The following is an 8,536-nucleotide window of genomic DNA, read 5'->3' on the forward strand; positions in this document are numbered from 1 at the left end:
ATTTTAACAAAGTTGACAACAATAGATAGTATTGTATTTAAAATGAGGACTAAGGTAGGTGCACCTTTGTTATATCTATATATTGTGTATCTATATAGATATACTTTGTTTCAAATTTTTTTCGAATATATTTTTCATCATAAAAATGCTGTTCTGTTAGTAATTAGTAGTACAAGAAGTTCAGCCAAAAGAAGGACGCAGAAAAGTCCACATAATAGCTCTTGAAGGTGATGTGAATATAGCTATCCCCACCTCCTCCTCCCCAATGATCATCTTCCAAAGACAATGGATCTCCAGTCTGACTAGGACTTTGAGATGCCTATAGGTACAAGAATAATCATAACTCAGAAGGGGCCAATGACTGCCGTGGCTTTTGTTGCATGGATTGAACAGTTTTTGGATTACATAATTCAGTTTCTAACTCAAAATTATCAGCTAAGAATAAGAATGAGAGCTGATTTTGTTTTATTTGTCAAGAGAATATTCAGGTATCCAAGACATATTAATGGTCTTGCATACCTAAAATCCTGCATTTGTCAAACTTATATCTACCAATTGTGTGGTGAGTATGACAGCCGACTTGATAGGGCGTGCGTGTGTCCAAAATGTGAGTAACCTCCTAAATTTACTCCTATTATATTAATTCTGCAATATTTTTATGATTTCAATCGTGTTAAAAGTTAACTTTTAACTTTTCTTGGATAAAATAATAAAGTTGGCAGTGTTATGTGGAACCCCTGGTCTTAATGACCATATGGCCATAAGGACCATTATGGCCCACTGATAATAGTTTGGGTGATCACTCGAAATTCCTCCTAAACTTCCTTCTAAATTGATTCTCTTATTTTATTTTGAATGTTGGTTGATAACAAGTTGTAGCCAAAATTTCAGGCCAACTGATTGAATATTGAGTGTGCTACAGTTGTTCAAACCTTAGGTAGGCCTTTTAATAGTTGTTATATTGCATATAAAATTATGTTTAAAGTATTTTTTACTTATTTAAAAGTATTTTTATTTATTTTTAAGTAGTGTGTACAGATTATGTGAAATGTTTTAAAATAATACAAAAATTTCAATGGAATTTTTCACTTCAACTCATTAAAATATTTACAACTCTTCCAGTATTGAACCTTAATTATTAAGAAAGATAACGTTTGTAAATACCTCAGGAGCCACAAGGTCGGTTATTGTGACTAAATCATGATTGATCTTACGTTTTCAAATCCAAAGATAAGGAAATACCTTTTTTCTCCGCCACAACTGGTCCTTATGAAAAGCCCAGTATGAGTGTTTATATCGCAGCTTTTTTTGTTGGAGGTTGGGACTCTGGTTTCATGGTTGAAAGAGCCTTTGTTGAGGCTGTTAGTTAACATATGTAAGTAGTATGTGTAGTTTTTATTTTATAACATACATTAATGCAAAAACCACATTATGCAACTGCAACCTGGTAAATTAATGACCTTGGGTAACTAAACACTGATTATCATCGCATCATCAAATCAGGTGAATCATCTGTTTACTCTGATTTTTGTAGATTTGAAACATGTGACGGTTCCTTCTCCAATATCCTCATATGGTATTGATACAATTTCATCTATATGAAGTTGGATGATTTTCAATTTAACCTTACAGTTTGTAGCTATCCGTGGCATCTCCATTTATCCGGCTTTCATGAAAATCCTAATGTTCTCAACCAGAATAAGGAACTAAACCATATAACTCTCCTTGTGTGGTACAAATACAAAACGTAGTTATTTTTCCAACAAACAACTTACTCAAAACACTTTCAACAATTCTCCTCTTTCACGTGTGAGCCCTTCAGAGAATTTTATAGAGCGAATTGATGTGTACTCAGTCGTTATATCAAACCCAACTGCTATCAAAAGTTTGTCACTGCGTTGAATCATGAAATAGATCTGTTAGAAAAATATATATTCCTCATCCTATATAAGGAATTGACTTTTTGATGGTCCACCAACCCAATTTATATACGGTGTAATCTCGGCAATCCGAAGTAATTGCTGCAGGGTAGTGTTCGGATAATAGAAATTATTAGGAAAGGTGGTGTAAACAAATTGAACAATATAAATGTACATAACATTTTTAATGTAATTAATTTTTTTAAACAAATTTTATGGGACATGTGACGGTTAGAAGAGAGAAATGCTTTATTTAGCTATGCTACCCAAATACATTGGTTAGCTATAACACACAGCATATCAATCAATCCATGATCGAGTATCAATATACCACATATATCAACATGATATTTAACATTTAGTTTTTCTACCCTTACAATCATTAATCTTCTATATACTAAATACAATATACTATAACTATTTTCTCTCCAATTTAACAATTTTATTCCATTTGACAATCTTATTCCATTTATTTAGAAATTTTATGCTCCCTATTTCACTCTCTCATACTTCCTCTCTCCAGTAATCCGCATCCCACGTTCGATCCGTTTAACAAATTAAAATAATTTATCATTTGATAGCAATATAAAATCAAATCAAAGACAAAATAGTCACAGCAGTAGATCAAGTAAAAAAAACAAACAAAATAAATAAATACTGGAAGATCGCTAATTAACCGTGCGTAAGAATAAAACGAAGATGGTCTGGCTATGGTCAAAGAAAAACTCAAATAGTGATTAATTAATTTATATTGAGCCAACGTTTCGGCCCACATTGCAGGGCTTCATCAGGGCTAAAAAAGATACAAACACTTAAATGTTGTAAACATAAATAAACAAAGTAAATAAAAAATTTAAAAAATGTACAATGAAACGTAAAAATTAAATAAGAATACTAAAAGGTTTAAATAAATTAATCAAAACGGAAAAAATAACAGAAAAAAAAGAATTATAAAAATAAATAAACAAACTAAAAGATGGAAAAAGTGAGATTTGAGTTTTTATTTGACCGCACCCGGACCATGTTCCTTTTATTTAAAAAAAATAAATTGATTACAAAAAAACAATATTTAGAACAAAAATATGAGAAAAAACAATAATTAAAAAAGTCGGTTATATTTTTTGCTGAGACTTTCGCAGAAACTTCTCTCAGACATAAGAGAAGGACTTGCTGCCGCGGTATATCATCCTCTGTTGCCCACTTCTGACATTGACTAAAGTGGTTTTTGATTCATTTTTTTTCTTTATACCCCAGTTCAGATTACCGAGATTACACCGTACTATTTACTGTTTTTTCAATTTTAATTTATATGATATATGTATTTTACTATATGGATTAAACACAACCAGGAAGGAGGGAATGCAATTATTTTATGGATTAATTAAATTATGTCGCTAAAAACCGTTTCCATGATCATTTCATGAACAAAAAGAATTTATCCCATGAAATTTGGTTCCAATCTTTTGAAAAAGGTATTTTACATATTTATGAAAATAAAAATTTAGATCACTAAGACATAAATATTGCTCCCCTACTTGCTAAACAAAAATACGTATTTCTATACACACACTTAGGCAAAGAATAGTGAATTCCACTAATACAAACCCAACAAGATCCGGTAGTTCACATTTAACTGAACAATTTCGGAGAGTGCTTCACTTGTCCAACTGTAACAGAAGATGCCAAACACGTTTTCTTCACTTGCCCCAATTCCACTGGAGCAACGAATAATAAATCTCTAGAATTAAAATATATGAACTTTTGGATTATGTGGTTCCTCCTTTATAATGTATTTATTTTATTCCATTATTACATTTAATTATACTTGTATGACATTCCTTGATTCGAGCAATTAACTAAATTGGATTGCTTTAACTGCGATGTAAATTTTGTGTTTTCATTCAATACGATTGTATATGTTCTAAACGTAAGTATTTGAATTTTTTTCTTATTGAAAATGTTGGTTTTTATGATTCGAATTATGTATGTATGCGTGTGCCTATATCTGCGACTTTTAAGGGAACCTAGTTTTTAAACTGTTTAATATGTATAAGATATACTTTTTAAAATTTAAGATTATTCGCACTCAAAATTTTAAATATTAATAATAATTATTATTATTTAGATAAAATAATCTCCACAATTTTTTTTTCCAACGCCACCAGAAGTTGGCTACTGTAATATTCTCTCTCTCTCTCTCTCGTAGCCCAGTATAAATTATTTTACGTTTTGAATTTATATCCTTTGTGTATGGCTTAACTCTCCACCGGGCGCGCCACGTTGAGTTACACTACGTACACAACACGCGCAGTAGTGTTAAGCTTAGTATTAATAATAACAACCAAATACCTTACAAACATATTTTTTCGAAACTGAGGAAATGGTTGAATTTCATCATATTTTTCATCTGGAAACTTCTTGTAGATTTTCAACATATTGTGCTGGGGGGGGGGGTGATTTATACCTTATTTTAAATTAGGCAATTTCGTTGAATTTGAAAAATCTAAATTAAAAAAAAAAACTATTCATGTAAAAAATATATTTGTAATGCATTAAGTTGGTTATACTGAAAATCTGAGAAATAAAGCCGTGAGTCATTAGAGTCAGAATGATTATATGCCCTTGTAAAGGAAATTCACCATTGAATACTAATAATATTACTGTAGCCATGTGTCAACCCTGTTGGTTGATGAGTCCACCAAACCTCATAAAGTGGGTACTTTTAGTTAGGGAAAAATCTGGTGGTCGAGTACGATTCTGAATAAATCACCTCCTTGCACAGCCTTCGGTCTCGTAACAGTATTTACTTACGGTACAGATTTATTTTTATATGATTCCATATAAAAACGGTTTAAAAAATTCTATTCCAAGTAACAAAGCATTTAAAGGTACAGTGGCTTACAACGTAGGCAATCCAACTACAACGCGTAGACTGAACCCAAGCTGATGCAAGACGTCCTACCATAAAGTCTATGATAATCTATTTTTATTATTATCATTATTGTTAAATTTTTCTCTTAAACTATTTTTTTATTTCTATAAAGTCAATCATTTATTTTATTAATTATATATGTATTATTTGTATCTGTTAGTAAATTTTTTTTCTTTCATTTTTTAATTACATAACTATTACTATTATTTTTGTTCATTATTAGTGATTGTTCGCTAATTATGACATTATGAGTAGTAAAGGGTGTCTTTTGCACAAGACTATAGTCCCTCCTCCTTTTTACCAATTATTAAAGGTAAAACTGAGGTCCGGTAATAAAAAAATACAAATAACAAAACAAAACATATAGTATCCACGTACAGTAAAGCAATGTGCTATTAACTCCAAGGGCCCGGGTTCGAATCCGGCTGTGACAGATAATTATTTATTTTGTAACTGTAGCTCTGTGTCCACTCTGTGGGTTCGGGGAGCCCTCCTGGGGTTCACCCAGCCTCATAAAGTAGGTACCTTTAATAAGGGGAAACTCTGACGGTCGAGCGTGATTATTACTAAATCCCTTGCATAACCGTTGTAACCGTATTTTCTTACAAAGTACTGAACCCCTGACCCTTCAAGGGTTGTAACGGTACAGATTTATTTTTATGGTTTCATCAAAAAACGGTTTTCAAAATCCCACTCCCAGTAGCCAGCATTTAAAGGGGGAGTGGTTTAACCCGATTGGGATAAGAAAAGAAATGGTTATGGTTTTATTTTGAAGAAAAATTAAGTCTGAGAAATAAAAAATATATAAATTGGTTCACTAAGAAGAAATCTCTGAGGCCACCGTGACAAATATTTATTGGCATATCATAAGATGCCATTATACCAAATTTGGCGTTATTATCAGTCATGCCACGGTAATCTTAAAATATAGCTCTAAGCCACCTCACTTTCGTGAACGCCAGGTATGGTCATTTCTAATTGGTAAGTATTAAGTAAATGATATAGGAGTAAAGGATAATTTACAGACCTAAATTTGTAATTTAATCAATAATTTAGAACAATTTCGGTGGTCCAATATTACTGAATTTTGAAGTGTTAACAAATTATCAATTATTTTAATTCTCAGCACCAATCTCTAAAACACTTTTAAAAAATCTGACAATTTGATGGAAATTTTTTTTCATCTCATAGAACTAAAAAGAGGATTTCCTGGAAAAACTTATAACGTTTTTTTTATTTTAAAGGATAACCCTAATCGGATGTTTATGGTATATGTCAAAATATGAGAAGGTTCCTTAAAGAGATTTTAGCATTTATGAAAATGATTTTTAAGCGCTTAAAACTTTTGTCTGTCCTTATCTGACTTGTGCTAGCCATAAAAATAGCAGCGATAACTGGAATGTTTTGTTCGTTTGGTGATTATGCAATATCTAGTGTAGATAATTCTTATGAACCAGCTTCGGGATCTCTGAAGATAACTGATTTACTATCGCAGCTTCCATTGCAAGATAAATAGCCTGGATTTCCCCATCATAATTGTCACAAACAGCTCCCACAGGGTATGACAGCCGGAAGTAACTTGAACACACACTGGTTCTCATGTTAATGCCTGATGCAGAACCATCCGTATACATATGAAGCCATTTATCTAAGGCATATTCCTCACTAATAGTTTCTACAAATGTAGTTTCAAGTTTTGAAGGTTTAAGGATACATGTCTTTGTACAAAAATGAAGTTTACATGCATGTGGCAAGTCGCCAGGACACATCGGCAATTTTGAGCTTTGATAAGATATACTTCGAGATGAATGTGCGTCAGAACTCTAATCCTACATATTCTTTACAATAAGTGCTCCAGGATCTCAATTATATAAAAGTAATTTTTCATTTTTTAAAATAAATTTCATGAACTCCGTGAAATATTTTTTGGGACTTTGGGAGTAGGGTGGGTATCTATAACTCCTGGGATTACATTCGGTTCCGACCGACTGTGGCTGAAAATTGATTTTATATCATTACACAACTAATGTTCAGTTTCATGCTGGTCAAGACCGTCCGTAGCTCAGGTGGTCGAGGTGCAGGTCTTGGCATCCTAACATTGTTCGAATCCGGTCCGGGGATGGACATTTTTCATTTTGAGGGATCGCTATGAAATGAAAAATGATAATGGTAAAACTTGATCCTCCACCATAGTTAGAATAGACTGGTCACCTCTAGATATTCACCCTGCATGTCAGAAATGACCAGGAGGGGAGTCATAAAAAATAAAATAAAATATTTGATGCTAGTCATGGATCTAACCAACTACTGAACCCAAGAACTCAGTGGTAGAGGTATAGTCGTGCGTCGGAGATGTCATATGAAAATCTTTGGTTATTGCAAATGCTCCTTCAATTCTGATACTCCTAGCCCGTTGACTGCTATTAACCAGTTTTTTTTTCGTGATTTACTTGTTGCTAAGAAGTATTGGAATATAAGCTGAATCAGCTCTGAGATCGCACACGAGTACTTTTGTAAGTGCTAAGTAAATTTTTTAAAATAATTTTTAGTGTGACGATTGGTTTTATTTATTTTACTCTTTTCATATATCTAATAATGATTTTCTTTTCCAAAATTATTTTTTTAGCCTATATCTGGGTGTAAATTGAGAGAAGATTTAAAATACGAGACTAGATTTAATAAAATTGTTTATTGATATAAACAGCAAATTTATATATAAACAACAAATATATATAGACAGCAAATGTGGTTTTTATATATTTTTTTACTTTGTTTATTGTTTCTTTTTCTATGATATTTAATGTAATATCGTATGTATGTATATTTAGACCAAATAGAGGATTCATCTCACAATTACATGCGACAACTAATGCGCCATACTGGAGATTATAATCTTTTAAAAATAAATTATCATGATAGCAGTACGATTTCGTCCCCATCCACTCTTGACGGAAACTCCGCCAGTCAGTAAGTTTCTCTGTCCTTCCTTCTTCCTACTCCCACACATCTCTTCCCTCTTGTTCCTTCCTTATTCACTTTTCCGGACATTCTATATTTATTTAAGCGTATTACTTTTTACTTCTCTGTATTAGTATGCATCTTGTATCCATTGTAGCATATATTTCGTTTTCTTTCTTGCCCATTGTATCATACATATCGTTAATTTCATTATGTTATTTAAACTTTATAAATTGTTATTATAAATTGTTTTCATTATTTATACATCTTTGATCATTATTTACATATTTAATTATGTTAATGTCAATGAATCATCATTTACATTTTCTTCCGCACCTTTCTGTATATATATTTCTTTATTTACTTGAGCACTGACTGATTTTTGATAACTTTTTTTGTCCATTTGTTTTGTATAATTCTTACCTCTACAATATAATATTTTATCTTCTATTAGTATCAACTAAAATATACTTAATTTATTGTTATGAGTACTTATAAGTGTTTTGTTATTATTTACATTGTTTTGTCTTCTCTAAATTAAGGTTGTTATTTCATTTTATTTTTCAACCCTGATGAATGCCTGAAATGTAGGTAGGAATGTCTGAACAAATAAATACGTTTTACCCGACCATTTTCTCCTCACACTATTACAATAATTTTATGAAATTACTTGATCTTTAATATACATAAATCATTAGGCACATTCTAATAAAGATTATTCAAAATT

The sequence above is a fragment of the Halyomorpha halys genome, unplaced genomic scaffold (genome assembly GCF_000696795.3).
Source record: "Halyomorpha halys isolate HHAL.00 unplaced genomic scaffold, Hhal_1.1 Scaffold358.1, whole genome shotgun sequence".
Classification (NCBI taxonomy): Eukaryota; Metazoa; Arthropoda; class Insecta; order Hemiptera; family Pentatomidae; genus Halyomorpha; species Halyomorpha halys.